Source organism: Procambarus clarkii, chromosome 35 (genome assembly GCF_040958095.1).
Source record: "Procambarus clarkii isolate CNS0578487 chromosome 35, FALCON_Pclarkii_2.0, whole genome shotgun sequence".
In the NCBI taxonomy this organism is placed as follows: domain Eukaryota; kingdom Metazoa; phylum Arthropoda; class Malacostraca; order Decapoda; family Cambaridae; genus Procambarus; species Procambarus clarkii.
In genome coordinates this window covers 40,989,428-41,009,153 of record NC_091184.1, presented here as the reverse complement: position 1 = coordinate 41,009,153, position 19,726 = coordinate 40,989,428, and the positions used below count along the sequence as shown (strand labels likewise).

General features: G+C 49.1%; 1 long non-coding RNA gene across 1 annotated transcript in view; it reads right to left on the bottom strand.

Annotated features, from left to right (window-relative positions):
• The window catches only part of LOC138371466 (uncharacterized), a 66,520-nt gene extending 49,159 nt beyond the window's left edge, over positions 1-17,361 (bottom strand). Inside the window, exon 1 of the long non-coding RNA XR_011230504.1 lies at positions 16,897-17,361. This is a non-coding gene — a long non-coding RNA (uncharacterized lncRNA). The remainder of the gene's footprint in view (positions 1-16,896) is intronic.
• Between the last annotated feature and the right edge of the window lie 2,365 nt (positions 17,362-19,726).

The window sequence follows — 19,726 nt, the reverse complement described above, 5'->3', positions numbered from 1 at the left end:
CCAGGGGTGGACAATCAGGCAGGGACAAAAACCCCCACGCAATCCCCAGGCACAAAACAGCAGCAAAGTGCCACACCACAACCGGACACAGGAACAAGGACACGCCACCGTGAAACACGGTACCAATGCACACGTGCAGCAGCAGCAACAGGCACCACTGCAACATGCAACATGTAAATAGCAACTCCCTTCTGCAAAGGCAGAGAACGGAGCAGGCAGACCCCAGACAGGGCCAACGGAGACACGACAAAACCCTGCAGGCCCAGAAACCTGCACCAGGCGACCGACGGCGGAGAAACCCCGCTCGATACCTGCTGAATGAGGTACTGGGAGCTCTTTTACACCTCAAGCCCGGCCCAAGGCCAGGCTAGACCGGCCAGAGGGTGGCCCACCAGGCAGCTGCTAGGAGCAGTCCGCCGGCCCACATACCCCCACAACCAGGATGGGCCGGAACTGCTATATGAAAACAGGCTAGTGTGCCCTGGAAGTCCACGGACGAACCAGCAAGAAGGCTTATGCTCGCAAGTAGGTCGTGTAACAAGTACAGACCTCTGATAGTAATACAGTGTTCCCCAAATGTGCCAATAGCACCACTGCACTCCACTGGTACTATCCCGCAAGTTCTACCAGATAGGCGGGACCCAAGAGCCAGAGCTCAAACCCTGCAAGCACAGCCAGGAGCCTTACCAGGTGAGTACAGAACCAACCCTACAACCCCCACACCTCACAACATTAAAAAAGGTGGGTCCCCTGAATGACTCCAGCATGGGTTGGACATGCACATGAAGGGGACAGGAAGGGTTGAAAAAGGGACAGTCACAGGTGTGCGAACGGTCTCAGTCGTACAAAAATATACCTAAATAAAGACAGGTATATAAACAACTCCGCATCCAGCGCCCGGCCAAAAGACGCCAGACCGCAGAAACTCACCTGGCGAACGGTGGCACGAACTTGACATGACTCAACCGTGCCCAGAAGAACCTGGGAGCACTGCCAGGTGAAGACGCGAAAGCCAGACCCTGCCGGACCCGCAGGAGAGCAGGGAGAGGCGAAGGAGGCGGCCCACACCCATGACACAGGGAAAACCGCGGTGTCCTCCCCACAACTGGGAACCAGGACACCCCCGGAGCGAAGGGGCACATACCGCAGCAAGGGAGAAGAACGAGAGGCGAAGCATCGTAGCAAAAAGGGCGCAAAACACCAGCACTGAAACACCGCCCAGACCAAAACAAACTCCACGGCGCATGCACATGACACGCTGGCCGAACCGCACAGCCCTCTCTGCGGGCAGGCGCCAACCAGGACTACTGCACTAGAAAAGTAGCCAAAAAAGGAAGCAGGAACAATAAAACCGGCCAAAGAAGCAAAGAGCCCAAAAAGGAACCCAACCAGGCGACAAGTAGCTCAACAGGGCGACAAGTAGCCCAACAGGGCAACAAGTAGCCCAACAGAGCGACAAGTAGCCCAACAGAGCGACAAGTAGCCCAACAGAGTGACAAGTAGCCCAACAGAGCGACAAGTAGCCCAACAGAGCGACAAGTAGCCCAACAGAGCGACAAGTAGCCCAACAGAGCGACAAGTAGCCCAACAAGGCTACAAGTATCCCAACCGGCTCACAAGTAGCCCAACCGGGCCACAAGTAGCCCAAAAAGGCGACAAGGACGAGGAGCCGACAGACGTTCCAATAATGCGGGAAGTAGCGAAAAACCTTCCCTAACCCTCGAGAACACAGAAGCCAACACTAGTCCCGAAGGCACACAAAGGCGCAGGCGCATCCGAGATCAGAAGTCACGCAGAACCCCATCGAACAAGGAAACATGACGAAAACACCGTCCCAAAAAAGGGTGGGAGGAAACATCCACCCACAGGACGGAACCAACCGACTCAAAGGCCAAGGAACCGAGCCCGGGGAGGGGCCGACGCCCAACAGCACGTACGGCGAGTGGGGAGGAAAGACCCCACTCCGCGTAACCACAAGCCCCGCCTAGAAGGGGATAAAAAAAAAACCACGGGGTCCAACGGGCCCAAGGCCCCCCAAGTCAGCCCCTTCCCAGCCCCGGGAACCCACACGACAGGCCCCGGGGCCGAGCCGTTGCCCCAAAGCCCCGGCCGTACCAGAAAACCGGGGCAGCCGTGAAAACACTAAGGAAGGGAGCCAACTGGCAGACTCATACAACACGGTTGGAGGAATAGGCTCAAATGCCCCCGTCACTACCCCGGAAGGGGAATTCCCCGAGACTGCCCGAGTCTCAACACTATCAAAAACCCCGCCCCGAACCTACAGAGGGTAAGGAACCGGATGCAGGCAGGAAGGGTGATCCAGGGGAAAGACAAGGGGGCGTGGATGGAACCGAAGCAACCAACACCCCCAAGTCCCAAAACGAACTACAACGGGGCAGCCCCGGAGCTCCCGGGGAGGAAACCACGAGACCGTTGCCACCACCAAGGCTCAAGTGCAACGCCCCTGCTGCCCGTACCAGCTTTGTCAGCACAACTGGGTAACCGAGCCACAACGAGCAACCAAACTCGCAGGATTCCGGGTCGAAGGTGTCACTGACCCCACAGGCAGCAGAAGGGAGGCAAAACAGAGAGTCACCCAGAGACAAAGGGTGAGAGCAACCCTCAAACTCGCAGGAAGCGAGGGGGGGACTCTGGGGTCACATCCATCGGACCCGCACGCCCCCAGGGGTTTCCCAGGGACGCGAGCGTTTACTATAAGAGGACTCGCGCTCAGGTAATCCCAGGCAGGGTACTGCTAACCGGCACCCAAAGCTACCAAACAACTTTCTAAGAGCTGAACCCCCGGGACGTGTAAACTCACGGGGACCTAGCAGGGGCTACCACCAGGAAATACTCAGAACACAAGGGACACAAGGGGCAAGAACGAAGGCAGACCCCCACCAGGTAGATAAACAAAAAGAAAAAGAAAACCCCGCAAGAGGACAGCGTACCCAAGCGGAACAGAGCCGGCCGCTATGATTGGTAAAGACAAGCTGCACAGTACCCTGCGCCCCACCAGTGCAAAAACTGCCCCTTACTCTAAGGCGAACAAGGGAGACAGAACACCCGAACACACAAAGAGCGGCCGAAAACCAAGCAGTAAACGGCCAAGCAGGGGCAGGACCCAAGGAACTTGTGGAAGGCGGCCCCAAGCCCCAAGGGCAGTACTTACAGGGCACCTAGGGAAGGGAACCCTAGGCGCATGCAGCCCGAGTACTGGAGAATCACTCCCGGCTCACGCACCACCTAGAAAACAGACACCACACTCTAGGTACAGTGCTGAAACAACCACTGGAGCCGGAGCACATAACCGGTGCCTATAGCATCAGCCGAAGAACTGATGGGTGGATAGCCGGCGTGGGAGGTCTGGGGCTCCCCCTTCCCCCACCCGGGGAGGGGGGAGCTGCGCAGACAGCGGCGCGGTGACGTATGACATCATACTAGTTTCCTGGTTTTCTGTTGAGTTCTATCCACTAGTTTGGCTTTAGGTAGCAATTTTCACCAGAATAGGGGTTTGTTTTGGAATGCTTACCTTTCTGGATGCTTGACCCGGTCGATTGCAAACATAGAATGCTTCCTACCACACGGGGGTTTCTATAGGCCATTGCTCCCCTTGCCTCTCTGAGGGGACCAGGTTCTGGCCGTGGTCCCCGGTAGGCCCTAGAACTCCATACACATGACTGATGCCAAAGTCTGACATTAGCATATCAGCCGGTAAAGCTCTGGGGAGCCGACGGGGCTCCCCCCAGAAAATATTCGAATTATGTGAAAATTAATATTAAATGTTAAACAAATCTCCAACTTATTGGCTTAAGCATCATGAAAGTTTCATTCCAATATTTTCAGAAATGTATTTTAGAAATTTTTTTTTAAGGAGAACAGCTCCTATTAACTGGAACTGAGGGATAATGCAGTAATAAAGAGACGCAAGCACTTGTCCAATGTACAAAAAAGAAGAACAGTAGCAAGAAGTGCCCACAAAGTAGATATGCAGCTGGTGTCTGTATAGCATTGCTGAGTAATACATAATAATACCAATAATAATGAGTATGTTATCATGCTCTATTTTGTTATATATAAAAATGCATTGCCTAATGTTAATATCTGTTACTTTCACCAATGTTCTTTTTTTTTGTCACCTTTGTTTATTATCTCCTTTTGTTGTAACCTCTACATCCTGGAGAGTACATACCCATCCCCTAACTATGTCAAGATAGAATGAAATTGATCACCAGATAAATCAGTCATAACTGGCAGAACTTGGGACTTTGATTTTTTTTACCGAGTTTTCACAGATTTCAAATTCTATTTTCTTTGTCTCTTTAGGCAGTTTTGATGATTAGGGACCAGATTAGGGCTTTATCACTTTTACAAAGCATATATTTTTATCCCCTAAATCATTATAATTTTCCCTATATATAGTTTTTTGGGGGGTTATTTTTTCTTGACATCATTCCAACACATATTGACCTACAACTTTCACATACAGTATTCGAGTACGAATGCTAAACAACGTTTATTAAAACATATAAGTAAATTAATGAATTACAGTAGAACTACCTTATTCATTGTCGATAACTTCAACTTCAATTACAAGTATCTTCAAGTATCTTCAAAACTTCAAGTATCTCTAAAATTTTGAGTCAGCTTCATAAAATTCAGTTTCTAACAGATTTTTACCATTTTTACAAATAATGTTCACTGCTGTGTGTTCTACAATCCTATTAGAATGGATTTTTCACAAACTCTAAACATTTGTAGTTATCAATTTCTTTTTTTTTTGTAAATTTGGCGCATAATTCAAATGCCACATTGACGATTTTTTTACAGTAAACTAAACTGAAAACATATATTCTAAATCTATGAAAATGAGGATCATTTACTATTCTGAGAGCATAATAACACCAAATGAACAATTGGTGATAGTTTATACTTTTGCAGCTGATTTTAAAATCTGAAGTTTTCAATATTCAATTTTATAATTACTTTTTATTTTCTTATTTTTCAAGTTACGTTTATGATCATTTAGACAAAGTTGCAGGATTTGCTAGTATGCACAAAAAATTGGAAAACATTAGAGCAAATTTGAGAAACTGAACTTTGCCATCAGATCCTGTCGTATATGTATGCCATGCACAGCTTAAGGGTTAATACAGAACTGTACTGTATAAAACAAGGTTTATGTATGAAGGTTTAAAACAAAAGAGAAAACATTTGTCAATTGATCAGAAAGTTGATTTGATAGAGAAAGCAGAGCAAGGATACTGTCACTCGACTCGCCCAAGAATTCGACGTCGGTAAAGCTACAGTTTGTGATATAAAAAACCAGAAGGATAATATTAAGAAATTCTTTGCTCAAACTCATGCAATAGGCAACAGGAAAACATTGAAGCCTGCTAAGTATACGGATTTGAACTCGTCCGTATTTAAATGGCTTACACAGCATTGTTTACACAGCAAAGAATTGCTGTTTCAGTTGATTCTATTAGAAATGCAGCTGAAAGACTTGCTGTAAAGTTAAACATAGACAATTTCAAGGCTAGCACTGAATGGGCATGTCGATTTAAAGAGTTAGGGCATCATTAACAAGAAAATTTGTGGCGAGCCCTTAGGTGCAGATGTTGGAAGCGCTAGTGCATATAAGCTTAAACTTTCTCACCACACGATATCTAATAATTTAAACTAGTTTTAAGTGTACAATGCAGATGAAACAGGCTTTAACTGGAAATGCCTTCAAAAAAAAAATACTTTGGCCTTCAGGCTTGAGAAGAGTATCCCTGGTTGCAAGGTAAAGAAGGATAGAATTTCAGCATTATTGTGCTGTAACGCAGATGGCAGTCACCGAACAAAGTACAGTACGAATTGGGAAATGTGCCAACCCGAGAGCATTGAAAATCTGCATGAACAGATTACCTGTCATCTACTACAACACAAAAAACCAGCGTTGAATGTAATGAAACGCCATTTTCTGGGTGAGTCCCGGAGGCTCCCCGGAGCTATCCCAGGCTGATATGCTAATGTCAGACTTTGGCATCAGTCATGTGTATGGAGTTCTTAGGCCTACCGGGGACCACGGCCAGAACCGGGCCCCCTCAGAGAGGCAAGGGGAGCAATGGCCTATAGAAGCCCCCGTGTAGTTGGAAGCATTCTATGTCTGCCATCGACCGGAACAGGCACCCAGAAAGGTAAGCGCCCCAAAACAAACCCCTATTCTGGTTAAAATTGCTACCTAATACCGAACTAGTGGATAGAACTCCCCAACCGAAAACAAGCAAATTAGTGTGACGTCACACACTGCCGCGCCGCTGTCTGCGCAGCTCCCCCCTCCCCGGGAGGGGGAAGGGGGAGCCCCAGACCCCCCGCGCCGGCTACCCACACCTCAGTTCTTGAGGCTGGATGTCAAAAACGCGAAAAACCGCCGACCGGAGGGAGGGAGGGATGCCGGGGAGCCTCCGGGACTCACCCAGAAAATGGCGTTTCATTACATTCAACGCTGGTTTTCTGGGGGGAGCCCCGTCGGCTCCCCGGAGCTAACTACCCACAGACAGAAAAAGAGGGACTTACCCGGGAGGCGGTCGTCGCTCACCCCTCAACTCGAAGCCGAGACAACTGGCTGCAACCGCCGACCCAAAGCAACACAGGCCCGACGAGGGCCAGGGACATTCACAAGGTAACGAGCAGCCAGGACCCTGTTCGACAACCAAAATCCCCGCGCCCGAATATCAGACCAAGACATAGTCCCAAAGACGGCAGCAAGAGCCGCGAACTTACGAACGTCATGGGCACGGGGATAGACCGCAGGCTGGCTAGACCTAATAACCCTGCGGACGACCTGAGAGACCCGAACCCGCGAACAGGGAAGAAGGGAAACCGGATCAACCCACAGCGCGTCCCCGGACACAGAAGCTGTGGCGCGCAAATAACGGCGAAGCGCCGCAACCGGACACAAAACATGATGCACCCCCGGCCTGACCAACCAAGCATCAACCACCCATGGACCCCTCCGGAACGCAGCAGTCTCATTCTTCGCCAGAAAAGAAGGAGACGGCTGCAAACGAACAAAACTATCACCACGACCAAAAGAGCAGAAACCCCTGCGCCGGAGGAGAGCATGAAGCTCCCCTACCCGACCCCCAGAGGCCAAAGCCAACAAGAAAAGTGCCTTGGAAAAACAATCCTGGACCGAAGGGGCCACAACGAAACGAGGAGATGAAAGGAAAGAGAGCACTCTGTCCAAAGACCAGGACGGCTCAGGCGACGCATGAGCAGGCCGGAGGTGAAACAATGCACGAGACAGCTTGCGAAACGGCGCAGACGTAACATCGATACCGAAAGCAAGCTGAAGCGGCTCCGCCAGCGCCGCACGATACGAAGCGACAGTGTTAGGCATAAGATGACGGTCCTGAAACAACCACGAGAGGAAGGACAAGACCACCCGAACAGACAAGGAGCTAACACGACGAAGACGCAAAAAGAAACGGAAGGACCGCCAGGAAACTTCATACTGCCGCCAAGAAGAAGCCCTCAGGTGGGACACCAACAAGGAGGCCACCTGATCACCATAGAGATGATGATAGACTCGAGTCAAAAAAACCATACGCGAAGACTCGAGGAGAAGATCGAACCAGCTACGTGACGTACCGGCCCGATCTGCTGAAAGAGGCGGAGCCGCGGGAAAACCCTCGGGTTCGGACACCGAGCAACCAGCGCCTGAAACCAAGGCTGGGCCGGCCACCAAGGGGCCAGAAGGACAACTCTCCCCCGGTAAGTCTCTAAGCGAGTCAGGACCTGGAGCAACAGCCGAACTGGGGGAAAGAGGTACAGGAACCCCCACCTCGACCAGTCGAGCCGAAAGGCATCGACACCGACGGCCTCGCAATCGGGGAAGGGCGCCGCATAAACGGGAAGACGCCGCGACCACGCCGACGCGAAGAGGTCCACCTCGGGGCGCCCGAACGTCTGGCAAAGCCAACGGAAGGACTCGTCGTCGACCGTCCACTCCGTGGAGAGGGGAACGAAGCGAGACAGGGCGTCGGCCAAGACGTTGGACACGCCCCGTACGTGAACCGCCAGGAGAGCCGAACCCCGAGAACTCAGCAGACGAGTCACCCGAAGCGACCAACCCCAAAGAGACAAGGACCGCATCGAACCCCCGCGGTTCAGGCAATGAACCACCGGAGAGCAGTCCGAATGGAGCCGAATCGTCGATCCGCGGGCCACCCGAATCCTCCCCAGAGCAAACCACACTGCCGCGAACTCCCGCACCGTACTGTGAGCTCGACGGAAGGACGGATCCCAACGCCCCTGGCCGGCCTGGTGAGCACTGGTCACAAAACCCCAGCCAAGAGACGACGCATCCGTGTACACATCGAGCGAGGGCTCGGGTAGGCGCCAAGGCACTGAACCCCGAAAAACCCGAAGAGGAAGCCGGTGACGCAGCAACCGACGCAAGTCCCCCGGGGGTCGAACTCTGCGATCGCGAGAGAGGCGGAAGGGGGAACCCCGAAGGAACCAGAACAGCCGTCGAAGCCAAACCCGACCCGGCGGGTAGACCACCATCGCGAAGTTCAGGCTCCCGCACAGCCCCTCGAGCAACCGCCGGGTGACCCGAGGGCCCTCCAGAAACAGACGAAGGCGGGACCGCAGCCGCAGGAGAGACTCCGGAGGGAGAGACAAGGAGGCGGTCCGAGAGTCCCACACGAGACCCAGCCAAGTCCGAACCTGAGAGGGAACCAGATGGGACTTCCTCCAGTTCACCAAGAACCCGAACCCGGCGAGCTGGGAAAGAACCAAATCCCTGGCTAGCAAGCAAGCTGACTGGCTGGGAGCCCAAACCAGCCAGTCGTCGAGGTAGGCCAACACCCGAACACCTAGGAGACGCAAACGAGCCACCACAACTCGTGTAAGGCGTGTGAACACGCGAGGTGCCAGGTTCAACCCGAACGGGAGACAACGAAAGCGGTAACTCAGACGCCCCACTACAAAACCGAGCCAGTCCCTGAACCGCGGATGAATCGGGACATGCCAATAAGCGTCCCGGAGGTCCAGGGACACCATCCAAGCACCCGGCTCCAAGAGGAGCCGAACCTGAGACAGCGTAGTCATCCGAAAGGAGGGGCAATGAACCCAGGGGTTCAGACGGGACAAGTCCAGAATGAACCGCAGGTCCGCGCAGTCCCGTTTCGGAACCGGAAACAGACGGGAAACCCATCTGAGGGACGACGTCGTTTCGACGACGCCCAAGCGTACCCACTCCAAGACGACTCGACAGAGCGCAGGGGAAGAAGCCTGCCCCGCCAGCCCCGACCCCCCAAAGGGGGGAGGGGCCACCCAACGCCACCGCAGGCCGCGAGACACGACCCGAAAGGCCCACGAATCGTGGGACCAGGCGCGGGCGAACAGCGCAAGCCGCCCCCCCATCGCCCCATCAAAGGGGCAAACCGCGAAAGGGCCGGCGACCCTTACGAGACCCAGAACCCCGCACAGCGCGAACACCGCGCCGACCAGACGAGGGAGGGTCCGCAGGAGGAGCCAACCCCAAACCTGACACCAGAGGCCTACCACGACGAGAGGAACCCCGAGCCCTGGCACGACCTTTCCGGGAAGACCCACCCCGGGACCCCCGGAAAACCAACAAATCCGACATCGGACGACAAGCCGCCGACGCAGCCTGAATAAACTGCGCCACGGCCGACTCCCCAAACAGGAGAGGACAAAAAGGTGAAGAACGCCTAAGAGCCAGAGCCCAAGCAGATTCCACGGAGGAACCCAGCACCGCCTGCCGACACGCGAGACGGGAAGCATAGAACAGGGAAACCGCATCCCGCAAAATCGGCGTGAACAGCTTCAACAAGGCAGCCGACGAACGCGCAGCCGAGGACAAGGTGCCGGACCCCGGGACGGACCCAAGCGTCCCCACATCCTCCACGAGCCAATCCGAAGACAGCTCCAGGAGGGAAAAGAACCGCAAGGCCGAACACAAAAGGCCCCGAGCGCGCAAGTCCTCCGCCACGAGCGCCGCCGAAAGGGAGGGAACCTGCACATGGAGCTGAATAACGCCCACATCGCGGGGAAGGGCAGGGGCAAACAAGCACTCATTCAGGTACTCAAGTTCACCCCCCAGGAAAACCTGAAGCACCGTGGAAGCTTCCCGCCACTCCAGCGTGCGGGAACGACAGAAGGAATGCCAGGAATCCAGACCAAACAAGGGGCAGTCTGCTAGCCAGGATGACTCCGGAACCTCGTAACGGAGCCAGAAAGGGAACGAAGTCCCAAACCTGAACGTGGACGGATCCATTTCCGAGGCATAATCCGGGTCACGCAGGAGGTAAGCTGCAAAGGCCGCTCGCACCACACCAGGTTGGATGCGATAAGCCGAAAACCTCCGGAAGGACGGAACCGACGTACCCGGGGGAACACGGAACCGTACCCGGGGAGGGGCCGACACCAAATCCAACTCGAACGCAGAGGGGGGGAAAGAAAACCCCACTCCTTGTAACAATAAGCCCCGCTCAGTGGGAAGAAAAACCCAGGCGGGGTCCAGCGGGGCCCAAGGCCCCCAAGTCAGCCCCTCCCCAGCCTCGAGGTCCGTCATCACAGGACCCGAGGCCGAGTCCTCGCCCCAAGCCCCGACCCCACAAGACAAGGACGGAGCAGCCGGAAAAGCTGGAGGAAGGGGGGCCCACTGGTCAGACCCTGAAGCTTCGGCCGGGAGACAAGACTCGAATGCCTCTGCCGCCCCCCCGGAAGGGGCAACCCCCGAAGCTGCCCGAGTCTCGAGATCAAGTAACCCCTGCTCCGACCCCGAAACCCTCAGACGCTTCGGGGCCGGAAGCAGGGGCGGGGGACCAGAACGAACAGAAGGGGAAGGGCGAGGAGGTGCGGACTGAACCAGGATCGAAGCGACCCCCACCCCCAAGTCCGGGTCTCGAAAAGCAAAGCGGGGCAGCCCCGGGGCATCCGGGGAAGCAACCAACCGAGCGCGTTGCAACAGACGAAACCTAGACTGCAACGCACGTGCCGCCTGTACCCGAATAGAATCATCAGAGGATTGGGTAAATTGAGTCACAAGCAAGCAGCAACACTCACAGGACTCAGGGTCGAAAGTATCACCGACCCAACAGGCAGCGTGGCAGAGGCAAAAACAATGAGGGTCACCCTGAGACAAGGGGACCGAGCAACCCTCAAACTCGCACACAGCGAGTGGGGACTCCGGGGTCACATCCATCGGACCCACGCGCCCCCTAGGGGATTCCCAGGGTCCTGAGCGTTTACTTTAAGAGGACTCGCGCTCAGGTAGTCCCAGGCAGGGTGCTGCAAACCGGCGCCCAAAACTACCAAGCAAACTTCTAAAGCTGAACCCCAGGGACGTGTACACTCACGGGGACCTAGCAGGGGGCGCCACCGAGAACAGTGGAAGGGCAAAAACAAACTGAATAAAATGACAGAACCCCCCACCAGGCAAAAACAAAAAGAAAAACAAAACCCCGCAAGAGGACAGCGAACCCCAAGGAACAGAGCCGGCCGCGATGTCGGGAATTACAAGCTGAGCAGCACCCTGCGCCCCTACCAGTGCAAACTGCCTCTTACCTGCCGGTAACAAGGGAGAACAAAACACCCAAGAGCCCAACAGGCGGCCGAAAAACCGAAAGGTAAAACGGACCAGCAGAGGCAGACCCCGAGGAGCCTGTGGAAGGTGGCCCCAAGCCCCAAGGGCAGTACTTACAGGGCACCTAGGGAAGGCAGCCCTAGGCGCATGCAGCCCGAGTACTGAAGATAACTCCTGGCTCTCGCACCCACAAAACTAACACCACACTCAAAGCACAGTGCAGTAGCGACACCGGAGCCAGAGCACACGACCATCGCCTATAGCATCAGCCTCAAGAACTGAGGTGTGGGTAGCCGGCGCGGGGGGTCTGGGGCTCCCCCCCTTCCCCCTCCCGGGGAGGGGGGAGCTGCGCAGACAGCGGCGCGGCAGTGTGTGACGTCACACTAATTTGCTTGTTTTCGGTTGGGGAGTTCTATCCACTAGTTCGGTATTAGGTAGCAATTTTAACCAGAATAGGGGTTTGTTTTGGGGCGCTTACCTTTCTGGGTGCCTGTTCCGGTCGATGGCAGACATAGAATGCTTCCAACTACACAGGGGCTTCTATAGGCCATTGCTCCCCTTGCCTCTCTGAGGGGGCCCGGTTCTGGCCGTGGTCCCCGGTAGGCCTAAGAACTCCATACACATGACTGATGCCAAAGTCTGACATTAGCATATCAGCCTGGGATAGCTCCGGGGAGCCGACGGGGCTCCCCCCAGAAAATGCCTGGTTCACACAGATTATTTTTGAGGATTGGTTCCAGAATTACTTTTGTAAAAAAAAATAAAAAAAGCAGCAGATCAATATGTGTAGAATTCATCCTGCTGAGGTAAAGGCAATGTTGTTGACTGATAATGCCCCAGCTCACCCCATTGCTAAATTAACATCGCCTGATGGCAAAATAACATGTATGGCTTTACCACCAAACACTACATCTGTAATACAGCCCATGGATTAGGGGGGTTATCTATGCTCTGAAAAGGCTTTATAAAAGAGCTATGAATTCAGACATTATGGAGGTTCTGCTCTGTGAGGAAGATGAGATGCACTGGGCAACGCAAGCTTACTGACCAGGAGCGCTCCATCGCCTAGTGCCCATAATTTTCTCAACTTCCCAGCTCCATCACGGCTAAAGTATGTCACATACAATATTTTTTGTTTAGTTTCCCATGATCAGAGACTGTATTTTAACAATATTATAAGTGAAAAAATTTTTTGCCAAGAATTTATTTTATGCCTACAGGAGGGGGAAGGGGGTGCCACATTTGGAGCCCGAGCAGCACAGTGGCTAATAAGGATACAAAGGCTAGTGAACACTAGAAAACTTCAAGAAATATTCAATTAAAGACACAATTTACAACTCGGCCAAAGAATGGAGAGAGTTGAAGGTCACCACATTACAGAATGCATGGAATAAAATTCTGAGTCCGGTACCTGGTTAGAATGAAGACGAAGATGACTATGATTTTGAGAGCTTTGATAATGCGATTTTTCAGACATTCAGAGATGAAGGTGAGGAAGATTTGCAACTTTCTGATGTGTATGAGTGGTTAGATAGTGATGCTGATGATCCAGGTTATGGTGAATTAGCTGATGATGAGATTATCCAGTCTGTTACTGGTAATAATGATGATGAGGATATGGAAGAGGAAGATGATAGTATGTTACCTATTCTAAATGCTGCATCATTGCAAAAGGTTAATGATCTGCTTGATTTGGTTGTTGTAACTGATAATGAAGAGCTGACAGATTATTACCTGCACCTAAAGGACATGAAAGATATTATAATGAAGCTCACAACAAAGAAACAAACTAAGATTCAAAAGTTTTTGGTACGGTTTCACAGTAGGCCTACAGGACCAGCACCCAGCACTAGCAAGGACTCACCTTCCGAGGATGCCCAGGCAACTGGACCAGCACCCAGCACTAGCAAGGACTCACCTTCCGAGGATGCTCAGGCAATTGGACCAGCACCCAGCACTAGCAAGGACTCACCTTCCGAGGATGCTCAGGCAACTGGACTAGCACCCAGCACTAGCAAGGACTCACCTTCCAAGGATGCCCAGGCCACTAGACCAGCACCCAGCACTAGCCATAACTTACCTGGGAGTACCAACTGAGCTGTACAGCACAGTTCTAATGACATTAAATATACAAAGTGTAGTTTATATGATATAAGTGTACTGCAGTAGTGTGATTCTAGTGGTCTGTACTTCATGTACAGACTGTAGAGTATAATGTACATTTGTTAGAAAAGTTACTGTTCTTTAGACAATTTATATTCATATGTGTGGCACTCTCAGGATATTAAGGCTAACAAAGTTTGCACTACAAAACTCAACTGGTAGAGTAAGTACAGTACTGTAATGTGCAATATCAATTTATTTCATTGCAATACAAATTCTTTATTAATTAAATTTTTCATAAGGCAAATGTGGACTGGCATATGCATTAATGTGATTGTATTTTTTTTTTGGGGGGGGGGGGAGGGAGTTGCTGGGGCCGAACGGATGGAATGAATTCCACACTGGAATGAATCGGCTATGCCCCATATAGTTCATTCAAGCGAGTACACACATTTAATTTCTACATTTACTATCTACATTTAATGTCATTTAATTTCATGCATTTCTTTGATAAAGTGTTTACTCGTGTCCTTTATGATCTTGGTTATTTGAAACTGTTGGCCAAATTAACCTTAAATTATAGTATGTTACTCTATGTTCTGATATGTTCAAAGAAAATGTTATGAGGAATAGTTCACTTGCTTTTCTAAATTACACCTTGTATTTCCATTCTATAATTAATGTAAATAAACTACTGTACTGTTGCTAGAACTACTGACTCCATAATGTAATAGTCTATGCTTGTCATCCTTAAGTATCACCTTCTTTGTATTCATTTTTTATTTTCCTTGAACATTCTCATTTTGTTAGCTTACTTCTCTAACAGTATTAAGAGTTTTATCCCGTCACAACTTTAATTAAAAAATTTCTATATTATTATTAATTTTACCCAAAACGCTTTGCGTAATAGTGGCTTCATTAGTATGTGTAACTTCTGTCCCTTTAATTGAACAATATTCTTATGTTCTTTGTACACACAATCTTTTGAATAAATAATATTATTATTATTATTTACACAGAAAATCACACTAAAGTGATATACAGTACATAAATGAGAAAATTCCCTCGGGCTGTGAGATGATGCAAACCTGCAATGTTTGCATCACCTCACAGCCTCAGTGGATTGTTCATTGATGTATATCACAGTGTGATTTTCTGTGTATCTGAAGTTGAGCATACAATGTTGAACTACAGTACTTTATCCTTCACCTGAGTGCTTGGGGGTCTTACATAAAACTTGGACTGGCTTCAGGACTGTGATATCAGGATATCACAGACTTGAGGTTATCTTGAGATGATTTCGGGGCTTTTTTTAGTGTCCCCGCGGCCAGGTCCTCGACCAGGCCTCCACCCCCAGGAAGCAGCCCGTGACAGCTGACTAACACCCAGGTACCTATTTTTACTGCTAGGTAACAGGGGCGTAGGGTGAAAGAAACTGCCCATTGTTTCTCGCCGGCGCCTGGGATCAATCCCAGGACCACATGATCACAAGTCCCGCGTGCTGTCCGCTTGGCCGTTCCTGTGATATCAGTAGAAATCCGATTGTAAGAAAGTCAGTGGTGGTACAGTAGTAGAGTATGCAGCTGGCAATACCTTGGTCATGGGTTTGCAACACTACACAGTCACAGTGAAATTTCTTATTATAATTATTATTATAAAAGTTATCATTATTTGATAGGCCAATGTCCACACCCCAACAATGCCAGGCATATAATTTACCCCAACAATTCCACTGGCCAACGTCCACACCTCCAACAATTCCATAGTCCTATTTCCATACCCCAACATTTTTGTTGAAGAAAAAAAAAACATGCTGTTTGTTGACCAACTTGTATATTGGCTATTTTCTACCATGTTCCCCCCCTTTTTTTCAACTTTTATTATTTTTATTTTTTTCTTTCAATGCAATTATACTTTAAGCTTAATTACTATTAAGTTTTAGTCTAAGTGGGGTTTTTTTCCCCACCTCACCTTGCCCAAAACACTATGCGTACTAGTGGCTTTAGGTATTGTATGTACTACCTCTATCTTTAAATCAAACAGAATGTTTGTACTGTAACTCTGCAACTATGTATGTACTTTTCCTAAATAAATTTTTATTATTTTTATTATTAACAATTGTATGTTAGGGGTGTAAGACAATATTGGAGCAGACAATGGTGGAGCAGAAAGCTCAGTACTCACTTCCCCCCTTCAGAGCAGGAGAGATTGCTGAAATAGAGGGAATACAGAGAACATATACGGCTCGCATCGTTGAGATAAAACACCTAAATTATTGGGATCGTCTCAAAGCTCTCCGAATGTACTCTCTAGAAAGGAGACGAGAGAGATACCAAATAATATACACATGGAAAATACTGGAGGGCCAGGTCCCAAATCTACACAGTAAAATAACAACGTACTGGAGTGAATGATATGGAAGAAATGCAGGATTGAACCTGTGAGGAGCAAAGGTGCCATAGGCACAATCAGAGAACATAAGAGCAAAGGCAACTGCAGACGGCCTATTGGCCCATACGAGGCAGCTCCTATCTATAACCACCCAATCCCACTCATTTACATGTCCAACCCGCGCTTGAAACAATCGAGGGACCCCACCTCCACCACGTTACGCGGTAATTGGTTCCACAAATCAACAATCAACAACCCTGTTACCGAACCAGTATTTACCCAAGTCTTTCCTAAATCTAAATTTATCCAATTTATACCCATTGTTTCGTGTTCTGTCTTGTGCTGATACTTTTAATACCCTATTAATATCCCCTTTGTTGTGTCCATTCATCCACTTGTAAACCTCTATCATGTCACCCCTAACTCTTCGCTGTATGAACATCAGAGGTCCACGGTTGTTCAACGTTCTCCCAGTGACTATAAGAAATATTGCCGGAACAACCGTGGACATCTTCAAGAGAAAACTGGACTGTTTTCTAAGAGAAGTTCCGGATCAGCCAGGCTGTGGTGGGTATGTGGCCCTGTTGCTGTATGTAGTATGTGGCTGTGGTATGTGTATGTGGTATGTGGCTGTATGTGGTATGTGGCTGTTGCTTGGAGCGGCCCTGCGGGCCGCTCCAAGCAACAGCCTGGTGGACCAAACTCTCACAAGTCGAGCCTAGCCTCGGGCCGGGCTTGGGAAGTAGAAGAACTCCCAGAACCCTATCAAGCAGGTAATGCACTCAAGTACTTACGGAGGATGATGAGAGTGCGAGAAACAAGGTGGTCAGGTGGAGCCAGTGACCCTTCATGCAAACTGCACCTATTCTCAAGAAGAAGAAGAGAAGAGCCAGTGACTCCTTCCTTCAACAGTTTTGTCTCTCCCTCGTGGTATATCCTCAATGTCTTCAGTGGTGTGGCCTCACCACACACTTACACTGCCATAAGTGTCCTGAGAGTACTGTGGAAGGGACAATTTGGCGGGTATTGTGGACACAGGTCTTTAAGACAGGCGAACTTCACGAGTCGTGGAGACGTCTATAGCAACCTTTGTTGTGATGACGTCACTCGCTCGCTCGCTTACTCGCCACGGTGCTCTTCCCATTTTCTTTGGTTACTGATCTTTGCCGACCTTTAATTAACCTGAGAGCCACTAATATTGGTGGCCTCAATGAGGACAGGAAGTTGGCGGCTTGTCAAAGGTCCTACCCATTTGCCTGGACGATCTTTTCTATCTGTATTTTAAAACCCAGTAGAGTTTTGGCGTTTACCTTACCTACTCTTTGGCGGGTAGGCTGTTCCACGGGTTTACCACCATACGGGAGAAAAAGCCTCTCCTGTTTTCTGTCCTACATTGTGGCTTGTTGAGCTTGAACCCGTTGCTCCTCGTTCGTGTTACATCTGACCTTGTGAAGAAAGTGTCCGGATCAACATCGTCCAAATTGTTTAGTATTTTAAGTGTTTCGATGAGAATCAGTGGTTCAAAAAGTTGTGCCTAGTCCTCGAGTCACAAAATACTATCATCTTGAGTCTTCTCAACGAGAATCTAGCGAACCGCGCTAATCTCCAACAACAACAACAAGAAATAACCCTCCTCCGCGAGGATATTAGAAACTACAAGGCTAGCCAAGACCAACTACAGCATGATTTGAATGATCTCCATGAGGAAAACAACCTTCGGAAAACTGATGAAGCCTTAAAAAAACAGGAGGAAGCTCTCAGCAAAATGACTGCATGTATCAGTACATTTTCAGCTCAACGTTCCGTCTCCCAGGAGGAACAAGACCAGCAAAAGCTGCTAGACTCTGTTATCGTGTCGTCCCAAGATATACCTGTGGAACATGAAGGTGAAAATTGTGTCGAAATAGCTCAGGATCTCTTAAAAAACAAATTACAGCTCAATCTAAACAAAACTGACGTTATTGCTGCCTACAGAGTAGGCAAAAAGAATCCATCAGGTCTAAATCAACGGAAAATTCGCCTGAAGCTGTCTTCCCAGTTCACGAAATCCCATCTAGTCCGGACAGCTGCATCCCAACGGAAGGGATTATACATCAACGAGTGCTTGACCAGGAACAGACAGCAAATCCTCTACCGCCTGCGTCAAATCCGTCAACAAAACCCTGATGCGATTCATCAGTGCTTCGTTAGAGATGGTCTGATAAAGGTGAGAAAAACCGCAGAGGGCAAAATGTTTACTATTACTAGAGAAGAAAACCTCAACACTTTCCTCTCCCAATGTGGTTTGTCTCACCTTATCACTCCCAATGAATTAACTTAATTAACCCCCTGTCAACTAGTGGGGCTAGGTATCCTAAGTCTCCTTGGTTCATTTTCTGACTTAATTTTTAACTTACTCTTACCTAGTCATTTACCGAAATTATTTAATTGAGTTATTAAGTAGTTCTTCAGGTCTTTTTAATTATACAATCATTACTGAACTATCTATAGTTATTAATCATTAGCTTAAATTTGCCTATGTTTATTATTCAACTTTTCTTTCATTTCATTTATTACCTAGGTTGCCTAGCCTCGCCATGCTCCCTTACTCCATTGTACCCCTGGCTTTGCCTGCATCTCAAATTGCGAATTGTTACTTACAGTGTACCTGAGAGTACTCGTAAGCAATCTACCTCATTTTTTCTTTTTTTTTCATTTTTGCTCAATTTGTTTTTTTTTGTATTGCCTAGTCTTGCTTATATTTTTTGTTTTGTATTTCTATATCTTGTGTTTTGTATAGTCCATGTTTACATGTTTTTTCTTTAATCTCATTAATTGCCTAGGTTGCCTAGCCTAGCCATACTCCCTTACTCCATTGTACCCCTGTAAGCCCCTTTTGTGTTTGTTTTGTACAGTATTGTGTATATATTTTTCCCTATTTTATAGCTTATTTCTACTTATTTCTGATTCTACAATCAGCTTTTTTTATGCAGTCAAGTATAGACCCAGAACTTAACCTCTTATCCACTATCTATGACAATAATCATTTTAATGATCTAAAGTGCAGATATTTTGCAGCACATGATGTAAACAATGTATTAACTCATAATCACAATATCTCTGTAATCAATTTGAACGTTAGATCCCTAGGTAAACACTTCGATGATGTTAGTGCCTTGATTGAAACTATTGGCAACAAATTCTCTTTTATTATACTTACTGAAACATGGTTGAAAGAGGATACTACTCAACTCTTTAACATGCCTAACTACTCAGCAATTCACAACTGTCGTCAACTTCAGAGAGGTGGTGGCACTGCTCTTTACTACCACCAAGAACTAACATGCTTAAAAGAAATTAGAACTAGAGACTGCTATGGGGAGTATATCTTCGCCAACTTCAGAGTCAAGGGTGCCGAGTCTGTCCTGTCTGTGGGTGCAGTCTATAGAATTCCCAACACTGATGTGTCTGTATTCAACTCAAACCTTAGAAATCTAATACTTGATAACAGACTGAACAAAAACCACCTAATTATCGCAGGGGACTTTAATATTGACCTCTGCGAGCCTGAACACCCTACTGCTGTTAGCTTCCTCAACTGTATGAATTCCTGCTTCCTCATACCCTTAATCACTAGACCTACTA